The following is a 15744-nucleotide window of genomic DNA, read 5'->3' on the forward strand; positions in this document are numbered from 1 at the left end:
ATTCAAGGCCATTTACTGAAAGGAATCAGAGCATCCTAATTATGGGTAGATCCTTAGAAATCCAAATTCAGCAATTTATTCTTTCACATAATTATGATGACATGCATTAATTAAGCAATATTACTTTAAATTATTTAATATGTACTTTTGATTAGCACATGCTCAAAAATATTATCACTGATTAATAGTAATAACAGCTCAAATATTAACAAACTATGTTCATTCAGCATATATAATATATCAGCTCAATCAAATTAGAATTTTGAAAGGGAAAGCAGCCTTAAAACTGAGAAAAACAACCTTTCTCAATTCTTTTGAATTCAATTCTTCTGAATACCCAATTCATAAGGAGCTAACTCCACACTTCTTTAACTTCTCCATGCATGTATCACTTCTAAGGACAAAACTAAGCACACGCTAACATGGACGGTACTTACAATACTGTTTTCATTCCCGTTCTCATGAATCCGAATTGAAGGAATGGATCATTTACAAATTCTTCAGAGTTGGGGGCATCAGCTGCATTTAAGGGAGAAACAACATTGAGTGGAACTTCAAATTATTCCTTTTAGGCCAGCGCCACAGCTCACTAGGCTAATTCTCCACCTGTGGCACCGGTACCCCGGGTTCTAGTCCCGGCTGCTCCTCTTCCCGTCCAGCTCTCTGCTGTGGCCTGGGAAGGCAGTGGAGGATGGCCCAAGTGCTTGGGCCCTGCACCCACACAGGAGACCAGGAGAAGCGTCTGGCTCCTGGCTTCGGATTGGCGCAGCACGCCAGCTGTGGCAGCCATTTGGGGGGTGAACCAATGGAAGGAAGATCTTTCTCTCTGTCTCTCTCTCACTGTCTCTCTCTGCCTGTCAAAAAAAAATTACTCCTTTTAGAAGCATTTATCTAATGCTACCAAGAAGCAAAATAGGAACCACATAGCTACCTCCAGAACATATTATGGCAGTTAAATTTTTCCACTAATAAACACTATGTTCATGAAAAATACAGACCATCTTATACCTACTTTAAACCAGAACCTGTTCTTAGTATGGAATTCTTTTTCTTTCTTTTTTTTTCTTTTTTTTTTTTTTTTTTCTTTTTTTTTTTTTTTTTTTTGACAGGCAGAGTGGACAGTGAGAGAGAGAGAGAGAGACAGAGAGAAAGGTAGAAAAGTCTTCCTTTTCCGTTGGTTCACCCTCCAATGGCTGCTGTGGTCAGCGCGCTGCAGCTGGTGCACCGTGCTGGTCCAAAGCCAGGAGCCAGGTGCTTCTCCTGGTCTCCCATGGGGTGCAGGGCCCAAGCACCTGGGCCATCCTCCACTGCACTCCCTGGCCACAGCAGAGAGCTAGACTGGAAGAGGGGCAACCGGGACAGAATCCAGCGCCCCGCCTGGGACTAGAACCCGGTGTGCCGGCACCGTACGCGTAGGATTAGCTTAGTGAGCCGCGGCGCCGGCCATTAGTATGGAATTCTATATGCACTACAGTTGGAGAAATATTATTTCAGAACAGAGATACATTGCCACCTTTGTTTAATATTACTACAAATAAACATATTTATTCGTACCAATGAGTGCAATTCTTTGGATACAACATACCGACAAACAGGGAGATAAAACAATTTCTTCTAACAAGGAAAGGAAAACTCAGGTAAGAAATTTCACCAAGGGCTGAAACACGGAAGAGCCAATGGTAAACCCTGAAACGGTAGCAGGGGTATCAATCACTTTCCTTCTCAGTGTGTCTCTGGGAATAGGAAATGCTGCCACAGCTTACAACGAACATGGAGCTCTGCTCACTGACTGTGACACAAACCTCCCTGTCGTAGGAGGAAACAAGGACCCAGGGTCCCCTCCGGTGACGTCCAGTCAGCTCCGGCTGTCTCCACCAAGCAGGCCCAGAAGCACCCGAGGGAACGTCACGGGGGAAGCTGCAGTCCCATTCTCCTTCCTCAGCCTCCACCACTGTGTGTGAACCCAGCACAGGCCTCCCCGCTGCTGGAAGCTGCACTCAGCCCCGTCCCCGCCCTCTCACCACCACCACGCCACGCCAGCCAGGCCCCAGGGTCCCGTTCTTCTCCCCAGGCACATTCTTGGTGAGGGCCGCCATTGTGGACTGAGTACAGGAAAACGCTTCTGATTTATGCTGGTTTCGCTCCGAGACACTCTTTCGCAAGGCCTGGTTTACAAACAACCCATTAAGATTTGGGCGTTATCCAAATTCAGTAAGAAAAATGATCTGGCGGTCAAGCCGAGACATAATGAGGTCTCCCAGGCCCACAGCTAAATGCAGGGCTGGGTGCTGATGGCAAAGTCACCGGAGGCAGTCCAGACTGTGAAGACACTGGTGATGGGAATCTTAACAAATTAGAGTCCAGAGCCCCTTGCTTCCCTGGCAATCTTCTGCTCGCAGTCAGTATTTAATTTGGTTATAATTTACCAGATTTGTACTCCTTTTACTCAGTTGTATGCTTTATTCCCTTTTTCTTCCTACCTCTTTTTTATTTTAATTTCAGATTTTAATTGGTATTCAAACATTTCCCATGATGGTCTCCACTGAAATTCATAAAAGCTCAAACCAAGGGCAAATTTAGAACAGAAAATAGCATAACATGTAAGTTAGCTCCATCAAGTTCTATTTTTGAGCCTGAAAAACAGGCTGATTTCTTCAAAGCAGAGCACGTTCAAGGTCCAGAAGCAATTAAAACATGCAGTGATGTTCTCCTTCTCTTTCAGCGTGGAACTCGCTGCATTTCCGAGCCCACCCTGCACCACCCTCTCACACAGCAGCTCCTCTCATCCTGGGTCTTCCCCTCTGCTCCCTGCCCCTGTCTGCACAGTCACTCTCTGTCTTCACCCTTGCAGAACACAGTCCTTCAAATCCCTCCTCCCAAGCATCGTCATTAGATTTCCTATTACTGCCTGAGAAGATATGCTACCGAAAAATTGATTCTGACACAGTTTTCAGGCTCTGATCACGGAACGTAAGAGCTCACAGATTCCAAACAGAAATTGAGGTAAAGTCAGCTTTCACAACACTCAGCTCAGCGCTGAGTAATTGCCACAATTTTGCACACCCATGCATTTCCCAGAAAAATATCCAATACTCTCAAATCAAGAAGCTGGTTTCAAAATATCACTCCATGGGTACAAATTTTTATGGGACACCTGACCCAGGAAACCTGCCTTCTCTCTTGAGAATCTTGACGAAAGGAAAATGGCTGTTTATCCTTTGCATTTTCTTATAAAAGTTACGCATATCACTTGGAATGGAGTTCTTTTCATCCTTGTTCGTTAGCGTAAGTATTCTGGTTGCCTCCACGTGTGCGAGCAGATACCATCATGAAATAGTTGCTGTTCAAGGCCATTTTTCATCCGAAGGTTTTGACGCTGCACTGAAAAGTAAGGGCTCTATCGTGCTTCACAAAAGGCATGCAACAAAAAGCAAGGTTTCTTTCCAAAAGATAACAGAAAAGACAAGAATTTTACCTTAGCCCAACACGTGTGCAATGAATCATCAGCCCCGAACACAACCTAATGATAGTTTCCAGCTATATCTCAGGGCCACACGACTGAGAAACAAGAGAGAGATGTGTAGCCTCCTCTTCAACAAGCGAGCTCTGACAATGATTCAGAAGCAAAAATGATTAGGAAGCAAAAAGCCATGTATTTTTGGCTTTTTGATTCACCATGAAAGTGCCAGGTTCTCAGGATATATATAGCAAATGAAAATAGAAGGTAATCAGAGGTGCCTTGGCTACCAAATAAACTCAAAAGCCTGCATGATCAAAAATTGTAGAGGTGCTTATTAAAAGCCCAGGAAAACATACGCCTCCATCTGAGAGCTATCCTTAGAGGCTGACTATTGGAGGTGCAACCCTGTGCACCTGCTGGGTGCAGGTGCCAGGGAACACTGGTGGAGCAGCAGGAATCCAGAAGAAACAGTCTCAGGTCCACAGCTCTCATGAGAGCCTCCTGGTTGTGGGTAGCAATCAAAGCGTTTCTGAGTGGGAAATCTTACAGCATAAGCACTCTCTTGTTCAGAAGCAGAGGGGCAAAGCGCAGTGATGGTATTGTCAGCCAAGCACCAGGGACACCCACAGTTCATGCAGGAGTTCCACCTGCCACCATCTCCAGTGACAGTCAATTCACTCCAAGGCAGTTACTGTAGACCATGAATCAGCTTTCCCAAAGCACCAAGGGACATCTGAGGTTTCAGTTACAGGCCGGCAGGAATTCCTAACCAGATGTTTGGCTTTGGAAGCCCCAGCATCAGGGGCATAGCCCCTGCAGGCCAGACAGAGCCTGGGCTACTGAGCACGAACTAAATTTAATCAAGTAGACTCGAACTAAACGAGAAGGAAAATAGAGCAAAGGAGATGAAAGTATCTACAAAGCATGCTTATTACCAGGGCACACTGGTGGAACTTCAGAAAGTGGTTCTCTCAAACTTAGATTGGGTCCAGGGGTGTGTCATAACAGGCAAAACTGCTGCCTGCAGTGCCGGCATTCCATAAGGGCGCCAGTTCGAGTCCTGCCTGCTCCACTGCTGAAACAGCTCCCAGATAATGACACTGGGAAAGCAGCAGAAGATGGCCAAAGTCCTTGGGCCCCTGCACCCATGTGGAAGACCTGGAAGAAGCTCCTGGTTCCTGGCTTTGGATTGGCCCAGTTCTGGCCGTTGAGGACATTTGGGAAGTAAACCAGCAGATCAAAGACCGATTCATTGTCTCTCCCTCTCCCTCTCCCTCTGTGTAACTCTTTCTTTCAAATAAATAATCTTTTACAAAATGCTTAGATTGTGAGCAGACAGTTGGTGGACATGAATCAGCACCTTACATGGGGCAGTCAGGTAAAACAAAACAGAAAGCTAATGCAGCACTACTAGTTTTAATGACTCACTCCTAATATTCTCAGCATGCACTTGCTACACTGTCCCCCAGTTTTACACATTTATTCAACATCACCTTCTAAAATTATCAAATGGATTTCACAGAAGTCAATGTCATTGTTCCTTTCTTGTTTGCTATACCTTTCTTCACTCACAACAGTGGTCAGGCCTCCAGCGACCAGCTCCAGAAACAGCTACCCAAGCTGCTTCTACATTCCCTGATGCCAAACTCGAAAACGCCGTGATCCTGGTGTACTAGCTCATCCCCTTTCTTTGGTGGCTCGCTATTGGAAACAGCAACAGCAATAGCACCTGTAAGCTTGTGGCGTCAACGCTGATGTTTTCCTCACCTCCAGTATCTGGGAATTTTACTGTGCTCAATTTCAGTCAATTGCATGGAGTGCTAATTTTTGTCTTCCGCAGAGTGGATACAACATTAGAATATACATGGGAGTCATTTCTACTCCAAAATCACAAACTGAACATATTCATGGTTTAGTGAATTTTTAAATAGCAGTCCTGAGCAACACTTTGATCTCTTTTGGGTTCTAACGTAAATAACATATAAACCAGGCTTCTGCAGGTAAGGTCCATGCAAATGAACAAATACATCCTTTTGAGAAATGGGCACTCTCATAAGGATTTTGCTAGTGTAGATAAATAATTGTACAATCCCTGGGAACCAGACAATATCTCCCAAATTACAAAAGCTTCCCCTCTTTGACCATTTCTAGGAGTCTAACCCAAGGACACACTGAGATCGCCAGGGAAGTCCTATTTGTTCTTCAATAGAGAACCGATTTTAAGAAATAGGAACTCATAAAAAGGAATGAAGAGCACCACAGTAAACATAGGCATGCAGATCTCTCTACTTGAGTGATTTCATTTCCCTTGAATAAAGAAAATGTGCTTGATACACATGACAGATAGTGTTCAGCCATAAAAATGATGAGATCTTATCCTTTGCAACAACAGGAAAGGAACCATGTTAAGACAGGCACAGAAAGGCTATGCATGACTGCACTCATAAATACCGCGTGATCTCACTCATAGGTGGACTCTAATGGATTGATCTCACACAGGTTGAGAGCAGAAGAGTGGTTATCACAACCTGGGCAAAGCATGGAGTGAGGAAAAGCTGGAGAGAGGTTGATGAGTCGGTACTAATACAGTCAGCTGGCAGAGAGATGCTCTGAGGCTCCATTGCACAGAAGGGTGACTACAGATAACGATAATGCACTGCTTTTTTTTTTTTAAAGAAAAACTAAAAGGAATAATTTTCAATATTTTCACCATAAAGAAATGATGAGTATTAGAGGAGACAGATACATTTACCCCAATTGCACATTATTCAACTTATGCAGGAACTGAAACACACATGGTACCCCATATATATGTGCAATTTTCACCAATTAGACATTTAAAAATTATTTTTAAAAAGGAATGAAGAAGCTGCAAGGAGATATGTAGGAAAACACAAGGTGTACAGTAACATTTCTCAATGCTAGCTTCTCTGTTAAAACAGGAAGGAAATCCAAGTACGTACTTTAATTTCTTCATCATTTCAAATGGAAACAACAGAATAAACCAAAAGCTCCTAAGAATGATTCCACAAAGGAATCAATCTTTGACAACTAGTTAGAGTTTCTACTTTGAAATCAGGTAAGTGCTTTTGTGTAGTTAGAAGGACAAAATTAACTTTTAAATGAAAGATTAAATAGCAGTTTTGTTTAATAGAACACATCCTAAAACAAAGGAACCTGTTGATCATGTTGCTAGCAAATCCACATCAGAAACAACTTATGCCGGCGCCGCGACTCACTAGGCTAATCCTCCGCCTTGTGGCGCCAGCACACCGGGTTCTAGTCCCAGTCGGGGCGCCGGATTCTGTCCCCGGTTGCCCCTCTTCCAGGCCAGCTCTCTGCTGTGGCCCAGGAAGGCAGTGGAGGATGGCCCAAGTGCTTGGGCCCTGCACCCACATGGGAAACCAGGAGAAGCACCTGGCTCCTGGCTTCGAATCAGCACAGTGCGCCAGCCATGGCGGCCATTGGAGGGTGAACCAACGTCAAGGAAGACCTTTCTCTCTCTCTCTCTCTCTCTCTCTCTCTCTCACTGTCCACTCTGCCTGTCAAAAGAAAAAAAAGAAAGAAAGAAACAACTTATGTCAAGTGACTCTAATGGAAGTAACTGCTGAGTTCTGATAATTCACAATCAACAGGCAAACCACAAAGAAATCTTATTATGAGTCTAGTGATTTTATTGTTATTAGTGTTATTTTAAGTTTGAAACTGGTGTGAATTTATTATGTTATAAAGTAAATCATTATAGTAATTTTTTGAGAAACAATATTTTGGCATGAGGCAAAAAAGTATAAAACTTCTGAAAGTAATTTAAATCTCTGTAATCCTGGTATGGTTGGGAAATATTAGCCTGAAGTAATGACAAACCCTCCTCTTTTATGAACCCACATGTTTTGAGCTCTTTCTGCTGCACTCGGACTATGGCTTCTAACCGTCCTTCCTCACGGGAAGACAAACATTCCTGGAAACAAGACTGGCTGCAGGTCTAAGGTACGGAATGTGTGGAAGAGGCCTATGACAGCGTCACACCTTCCTTGCACCACTGGACGTGATTCTTAGTGGGGTCCGTTGGAAGAATTGGAGCATCCAAAAGGCAAATGGTTGACTTCAAGTTTAGATAGAGAGGCTGCACATGGGTAGTCACCAAGAGGAAAACTGAATATTGATTACATTTTATATAAATTCTAATACAGGATTTATATAAAATGTAATCAACATTCATTGATGAAGCAAGGTTGTTTTTGTAAAAATAGAATTACAGCAAGTGAATGCATTAGGAAGTAGATCCTACTCTGATCTGAATATTCCCCCAAAAATACATACATTGAAGCCTAATCCCCTGTGCAATAATGTGAAGAGGTTAGGGCTGGTGGTGAGCACTGTGCACAACACGTAAAGCCACAATGTGGGATGCCAGCATACAGTATCAGGATGCCTGGAACTGAGTCCTGTAGCCCTGCCTCTGCTTCTGATCCTGCTTCCTGATCATGTTCCTGGGAGGCAGCAGCCGACGGTCCAAGGACTTGGGTCCCTGCCACCTGTGTGGGCGACGCAGATGGAGCTCCTGACTCTAGCCTCAACCAGTCCTGCTGTCGTCTGCATTTTGTAGTGGACAATTGGATGAAAGATATTCTTTCATATTCATTCATTCTCTCCTTTCAAATAAATATTTTTTTAACAACTTACAGAGAGGTGAGCCCTTCGTAAGCCCTCATGAGCAGCATTAGCTGCCTCGTCCAAAAGGCCCAGCGAACCCCACTGCCACCTTCTGCCTCTTGAAGACAGCAACCATGAGGTTTCTTTTTTTTTTTTTTTTTTTGACAGGCAGAGTGGACAGTGAGAGAGAGAGAGACAGAGAGAAAGGTCTTCCTTTTGCTGTTGGTTCACCCTCCAATGGCCGCCACGGCCGGTGCGCTGCGGCCGGTGCACTGCACTGATCCGATGGCAGGAGCCAGGTGCTTCTCCTGGTCTCCCATGGGGTGCAGGGCCCAAGCACTTGGGCCATCCTCCACTGCACTCCCAGGCCACAGCAGAGAGCTGGCCTGGAAGAGGGGCAACTGGGACAGAATCTGGTGCCCCAACCGGGACTAGAACCTGGGGTGCTGGTGCCGCAAGGCGGAGGATTAGCCTAGTGAGCCGCGGCGCCCACCTGAGCAATGCATTTCTACTGCTAATGAATGACCCAGTTGAGGTGTTTTGCTACAGCAGACTATACTGACTATGACAGATATCATTTTGCAACTCCTAATGAAATGATCGATACAGACATTGACCATCAATGGTAAGAGCACCATTAGCTGAAACTGATGGAGAACTTTCTAACGAAATGGGCCAGTCATCACCAAATGACCACAGTGATCCATCGTGGCATTCAAGAAAAAGGGGGAAAATGAGATGCCGTGTGCCTTCTTGTGTGATGCAATAGGAGAGCCCAGTCTCGCCTGTGCAGTGTTCTTGTCAAAAAATAACTGAGTGGGGCTGACGCTGTGGCATAGAGGGTAAAGCCGCCACCTGCTGTGCTGGCATCCCATATGGGCGCTGGTTCGAGTCCCAGCTGCTCCACTTCCAATTCCAGCTCTCTGCTATGGACTGGGAAAGCAGTGGAAGATGGACCAAGTCCTTGGGCCCCTGCACCCACATGGGAGACCCAGAAAAAGCTCCAGGCTCCTGGCTCCAGATCGACATGGCTCTGGCCATTGTGGCCAATTGGGGAGTGAGTCATCAGATGGAAGGACCCCCCACCCTCCCGTGCCTCTCCTTCTCTCTCTGTGTAACTCTGACTTTCAAATAAATAAAATAAATCTTTAAAAAAAAGTTACTGAGCATGATCAAATGCAAACCTCAAAACCAGTAAGCAGTTAGAGGCAGTATAACAGAGGAATTATTGGGGATAGAAGAACATTTAAACACCACCATGGAGAAGTAAACAGCTACATCCAGAAGGCAGAACTTTCTTCAAAATGAAGGATTCTTTTCCACAATAAACCAAGCATAACAAGGTGGTGATGGGGAGAGAGTCTACTGTACAGTGAAAGAAAACAAGATCCTGAACATCCAAATGCTGTGAGGAGATCTATGGAAACAATACACCCACTTTCTCTAACTCTACCCAAGAGTTCTATTATGAAGTTCACAAAAAAAAAAAAAAATCAGTATTCACAGCACACATTGCTTTGTCTCAAACAGAAATCAGATATTTTATATCATTGTACAGACATTGTAGACACTCATAATAGTCATACAATTTGAATTTGTCAAACCTTTGAAATAATGGTAGTCATGAGACCTGACGCAGGATCTCCTGATTTAATGCATAGGGCCACATAGACTGGCATGACAAAAACTTGGTTTCTTAAAACATATTGAGAGTAATTTTAATGTACTTCCTTTCCTCTATAATCCTATGTATTTTATGTATTTAAAAGCTGTTTTCAAAAAGGATTACTATGTTTCATCAGACTGCCATGACATGCACCCAAGTGCGCGCATAAACTCCCACACACAAATGTTCAGCTGCCCCACAAAACCGCCTCAACTCTCCTGGAAGAACATCCCATGTGCACAGGGGCATGGAAATGCAAGAGGACAGACCCCTGCTCCAGCTCATAGGACTGAATTGGGAACGGTTATTCCTACAATTCTCTGTAAACAAACATCAGCCCCAACCAATGGAGAATTCCATTCTTTCATTCTGATCATCAAAGTGCAAACCAAACGGAGGCATGCATTTGGCCTAGCAGTTAAGCCACTTAGGATGTTTGTGTCCCACTTTGGGGAGCCTGGATTTGGCTCCCAGCTCTGGCTCCTAACTGCAGCTTTGTGCTGATGATAAACCTCAGGAGGTAGACATGATGGTGCAAGCATTTGAGTTCCTGACCCACGCGGAGACCTGAATTGAGTTCCTGGCTCCTGGCCACTGCCCAGAACCCCATCCCAGCCCTGGCCATTGGGAGGCGTTTGGGAAAAGAACCAGCAGATGGGAACTCTTAGTCTATGCTTCTCATGTAAATAAATAAATAAAATACAAACAAAGCAAATAATATTGTTAAAGGACTTGTCTATGTGCTCCCTTTGACTCCCAGTCCCTTCACCATGACCAACTGTGAACTGAAACTGATCACCTGGAACAGTGAGATGGCATTGGTACATGCCACCTCGATGGGATTGAATTGGAATCCCCTGGTATGCTTCCAACTCCACCACTTGGGGCAAGTCAGCCTGAGCATGTCCCAAATTATACATCTCTTCCCTCTCCCATTCCCACCACCATGTTCAACAGAGATCACATTTCAGTTAATTTTCAACACTTAAGAATAACTGTGCTACCTGCTAACGCTAACTGATGGAGTAAATAAAGGGGAGAGTGATCCAACATGGGAAGTGAGAATCTCAGCAGACTCATAGAATGGCAGATGTCCTAAATAGCACTCTGGCCTCAGAATCAGCCCTAAAGGCATTCGGAGCTGGCTGAAAAGCTCATGAGAGTATTTCAGGCATGGAAAGCCAAGACACTCTGGCAAAAGATCTCTGCGAGTGAGATCCCAGTGGAAAGAACAGGCCATCAAAGAAGGAGGTACCTTTCTCTGAAGGGAGGAGAGAACCTCCACTTTGACTATGAGCTTGTCTAAACAAGATAAGAATCGGAGAACTCAGAGGGCTTCCATAGCCTTGGAAACTCATGACTGGAGCATAGGGAGATTACTGATGCCATAGACAGGAGTGTCAATTGGTAAAGTCAACAACAGGAGTCACTGTGCACTTACTCCTCATGTAGGATCCCTATCCTTAATGTGCTGTACATTGAGATTTAATGCTATAACGAGTACTCAAACAATATATTTCACTTTGTGTTTCTATGGGGGTGCAAACTGTTGAAATCCTTACTTAATGCATACTAAACTGATCCTCTGTAAAAAAAAAAAAAAAAAGAAAGAAAGAAATTATCAACTCCCAACTTGACTCTCACTGGGATTAAACATGACAATAGGTCTGCTCTGATTTCATCATCATTTTAAAAAATCATCTATTATTTTTCACTTTATGTTTCTGTGTGGGAGCAAACTGTTGAAATCCATACTTAATGTATACTAAGCTGATCTTCTGTATATTAAGATAATCGAAAATGAATCTTGATGTGAATGGAAGGGGAGAGGGAGTGGGAAAGGGGAGGGTTGTGGGTGGGAGGGACGGTATTGGGGGGAAAGCCATTGTAATCCATAAGTCGTACTTTGGAAATTTATATGCATTAAATAAAAGTTTAAAAAAAAAAAAAAAAAAAAAAAAAAAGAAAAAAAAAAAAAAATATTGTTAAAGGAGAAACTCTGCATAGACATCTAGGCATCATCCTAACCTACCCTCATTAATGTGTCTGCTTAGTCTGTGCCTGGATTATTATTTGCTCTCTCCTTCTGCTCACTTGAGCTTCCCATTCAGTTTCTCCTGCATTCTCCCAGTGAATCTCATTATGCCCCACTACCCTTCCCCAGTGCGACTCCCATACTCGGCACCACCTGCAGGATCCACCACTGTGGCTCTGGGACTGCAGAGCGGCATGACTTTAGATAAACCAAGCTTTCCAACCTTGAGTTTTATTGTGTTTCAAATGGCAGTGATAAAGTCGACTTAGACAAAGTTTGCAGCGATTACTCTTGGCAAATGTAAGTGTACGGTCATATATGCCATCACCCCTCAGTATCTGCAGGGAGACTGATTCTAGAACCCCACACTTGTTGCTATAGATACTAAGGTAAAGGATATTCAAATCCCTTATAAACAGTTGTGCAGAACTTGAACTTGCATATAACAAATACAAGTATCCTCCTAAATAATGTAAATCATTCTAGACTACTTATAATAGTTAATACAGTGTACATGCTATGCAAATAGTAATTATACAACATTCTTTAGGAAACAATGACAAGAAAACAGTCTGTATACATTCAGTAACAGATGCAGTTTTTTTCTCAAATTTTTTTTTGACAGGCAATTAGAGAGAGACAGACAGAGAGAAAGGTCTCCCTTCCATTGGTTCACCCCCTAAATGGCCGCTATGGCCAGCGCGCTGTGCTGATCTGAAGCCAGGAGCCAGGTGCTTCTCCTGGTCTCCCATAGGGTGCAGGGCCCAAGCACTTGGGCCATCCTCCACTGCACTCCTTGGCCACAATAGAGAGCTGGCCTGGAAGAGGAGCAACCGTGACAGAACCTGGCACCCCAACTGGGACTAGAACCCGGGGTACTGGAGGCACAGGCAGAAGATTAGCCTAGTGAGGCACGGCGCCAGGCATCTCAAATATTTTCAATGCATGGTGGTACACTAGACAGACATAAGTCCAACCTATAGGTGATCGTGGTTTGATCCAGGTCTTTGTTGGCTACAGCAGCCTGGGTGCCCCATTTAACCTCTGTGAGTCATAGTTTCTTTATTTCTTCATCTGTAAGTTGGATACAATATCTAGGCTGCTGATTTCATGAAGCTGGAATAAAGATCATAGTTGTACTAATAACCTAAGAAGGCAAGCATTGACGAAAGAGCAACCATTTTTCATATGATACAACCTAGGCTCTTTTAGTAAAAAAAAGTTAAAAACTGGGCAACAAAAGTTGCAACTGTGTTGTTTCATTTCAAGACTTTGAAGTTTCCAGTTTTGTGGGTATTTTAATCTATTCCTAGTTGATCAGAAATTCAATTACTGTACTTCGAGATAAGCATAGTAGGGTTAGAAGAAAGCATTCATGTAGACAACAATTCAAGTCAACCACATTCAACAGATAATGCTTTCTTTGCTTTGCTTTTTAGTTTGAGATGTTCATTTTCTTTCCCACGCCATCAATCATGGATGATGTCATCATTTTGAGGGGTTCAATCAACATCTCAGGAAAACAACACTACTGAGTGACTATGGCAGTCATGGAGCACGTAAGTCTTTGGTCTCAGTGTTAAGTCACGGCTCTTGATTTCACAGCCCCACAAGCCCTCACTGAAATGACACGAGGATGGGACTGCCACTGGGACCCCATATCGGAACTGGTTCAATTCCTAGCTGCTCCACTTCTGATCCATCTCCCTGTTAATGGCCTGGGAAAGCAGCCGAGGATGGCCTGAATTCTTCAGCCCCGGCACCCAAGTGGGAGACTTGAAAGAAGCTCAAGGCTCCTGGCTGTTGCAGCCATTTGTGGAGTGAACCAGAGGATGGAAGGTCTCTCTCCCTCTCTCTCTCTGTACCTTTGCCTCTGCCTCCCCTTCTCCATCTCAGCAACCCTGCATTCCAAAAAAATAAATAAATCTTAAGGAAAAGAAAGAGACAGAGACAGAGAGAGAGAGACAGGGAGAAATGACATGAGGATAGCAGTCTTCTAAATCCACCATATGCAATGAAAGATGATCATCCAAGTAACCAGCAACTGCATATCCGGGGAAATTTAGAAAGCTATCTTCCAGCATGATTCATCACACTAACAAACTACATCTACCGGGGGAAACTTGATGAAGCATCTTCTAGAACATTCCATCGAAATAGCGAACCTCTGCAGGAGGCCTTTTCTCCCACACAGAAAGTCTCAGCTTTAGGATACAGGGCCAGCAGTTATGTTCTTACTACAAGGAATGTTTACACTGGAAAAGTAAAACTAAAAAGTTAAATTTGTTTTGTAAGTGAAAAGGATGGATCTGGGAGAAGTCAGAGGACTTTCTGTTTGTCACTCACTGAACCAATGGGCTCAGGGGATTGCCAGCCAGTGAGCCAGGAGCCTAGCAGCAAGAGAAGGGACCGGGCCACTGACATCAAACCTGTGGGATTTTACCCGTGGGGTCCCAAGCACTTGGCTTTTCATAATAAAAACTGCCTTAGGCATAGGCAAGCTCAGAATGCAACACAAGAGTTCAGAATCCCAACACAGGTGAGTCTGAAACACTTCCATGATCGAGACAGGGCTGCTGAAATATGGGTAGGAAGAAGTCTGCCTCTCTGCTATGTCACAGTTCTCTCTCGATTGTTTTGTGTATATATGAATTTTAGTGATTTATCTTCATTTGATTTGAACAGCAGGCAGACAGATCCGTCTAACCACTGCTTCACTCCCCAAATAGTCAACAGCTGGGGCTGGGCCAGGCCAAAGCCAGGAGTCTGCATCTCCATCCCGGTCTCCCCATTTCTGGTTCCACCGACACAGATTTGGACAGGAAACTCCTGGAGAGCCCTGAGTGCTTGACAGAGAGATGCGCTTATGACCTGAGTCTCTCTGAGATGTGAGCACTTACAGGAGAGCCTCTGGGAAGGAATGGCGGCCACACAGGACAGCACGACTGTACAACCAGCGAGTACAGAACTCGCAATTATCATGTCCTTGAACAGCGCGGCCAGCGAGCCACTCAGCACTTCCCTTCCGCGACAGACCTGGGACAGCAGCTCCCATGCTGCTCCTCCACTGTGGCCTGGACACACCGGTCTGCAGATGGCAGTGTGCAGGGTCTACACAAACAGAATAAATGCAGCAAAAGAGCTTGAACATGAGCCATTTTCCAATTCTATACATTAGGAAAAGGCACACGGGAAACCATTTACGTGGGAAAATGTCCTATAGACTTAAAAACTGTTCACGTTCTCATCTATACTGCAATATTTTTATATCAAAAAGTAGGACATTACATATAACAGACTTGCCTTTACAGGAAAAATGAGGCAAAATGTCTAAAATTTGAACAGAATGAGAAAAACCTTAGAAAAAAAAATCATACACTTGATTTATACTCAGTTTGACCAAATAGGAAATGGCCAGAAACAATAACTATGCATTTATTCACAGCACATATTTTAACAAAGTTTTGAACGTGTTAGGGTCAAACTCAATGTTTTCAAAAAAGAATTTCTGGCACCCTGCATTACATCCCGAAACTCAGAAATATGCCTAGAAGTGCAGCTAGCATATATGATATTATGTATGCATAATTCTAATTAAGTTTTTAAAAATTAAACATAACTGTGTACTTGAATTAAGAGTGTTGGCTCAAATTTCCTGTCATAAACCTAAAATTTTCATGTTTCTTTAGCTCGTATGAAAGTTTCTGCTGTGATAATCCTTATTAGTTGCAATAACTTCTAATCCCTTTAGATAAGCAATCACATGGTTTTGCAAGCTTTGCTGGCTGTGTTAAATCACTATTTCTAAAAACAAAAGCCTGAGGACAAATCATATCCCTTCCTCCAAATGTTTATTAAAATAATTTATCTTAAAATTCCAATTAAAATAAAAACTCAATATCTTAAATATTTACTGTGCTACATATTTGC

The 15744-nt window shown here is 43.7% G+C and overlaps 1 long non-coding RNA gene across 2 annotated transcripts in view; it reads right to left on the reverse strand.

The window, feature by feature from the left end:
• Nucleotides 1-2132, reverse strand: part of LOC149124773 (uncharacterized) — a 55444-nt gene extending 53312 nt beyond the window's left edge. For both annotated transcript variants that reach the window (XR_016213151.1, XR_016213153.1), the window contains exons 1-2: nucleotides 2022-2132; nucleotides 438-519 (exon numbers count right to left, since the gene is read on the reverse strand). This is a non-coding gene — a long non-coding RNA (uncharacterized LOC149124773). The remainder of the gene's footprint in view (nucleotides 1-437; nucleotides 520-2021) is intronic.
• Between the last annotated feature and the right edge of the window lie 13612 nt (nucleotides 2133-15744).

The sequence above is a fragment of the Oryctolagus cuniculus genome, chromosome 9 (assembly GCF_051225735.1).
Source record: "Oryctolagus cuniculus isolate XC-2025 breed Fujian yellow rabbit chromosome 9, ASM5122573v1, whole genome shotgun sequence".
NCBI lineage: Eukaryota > Metazoa > Chordata > Mammalia > Lagomorpha > Leporidae > Oryctolagus > Oryctolagus cuniculus.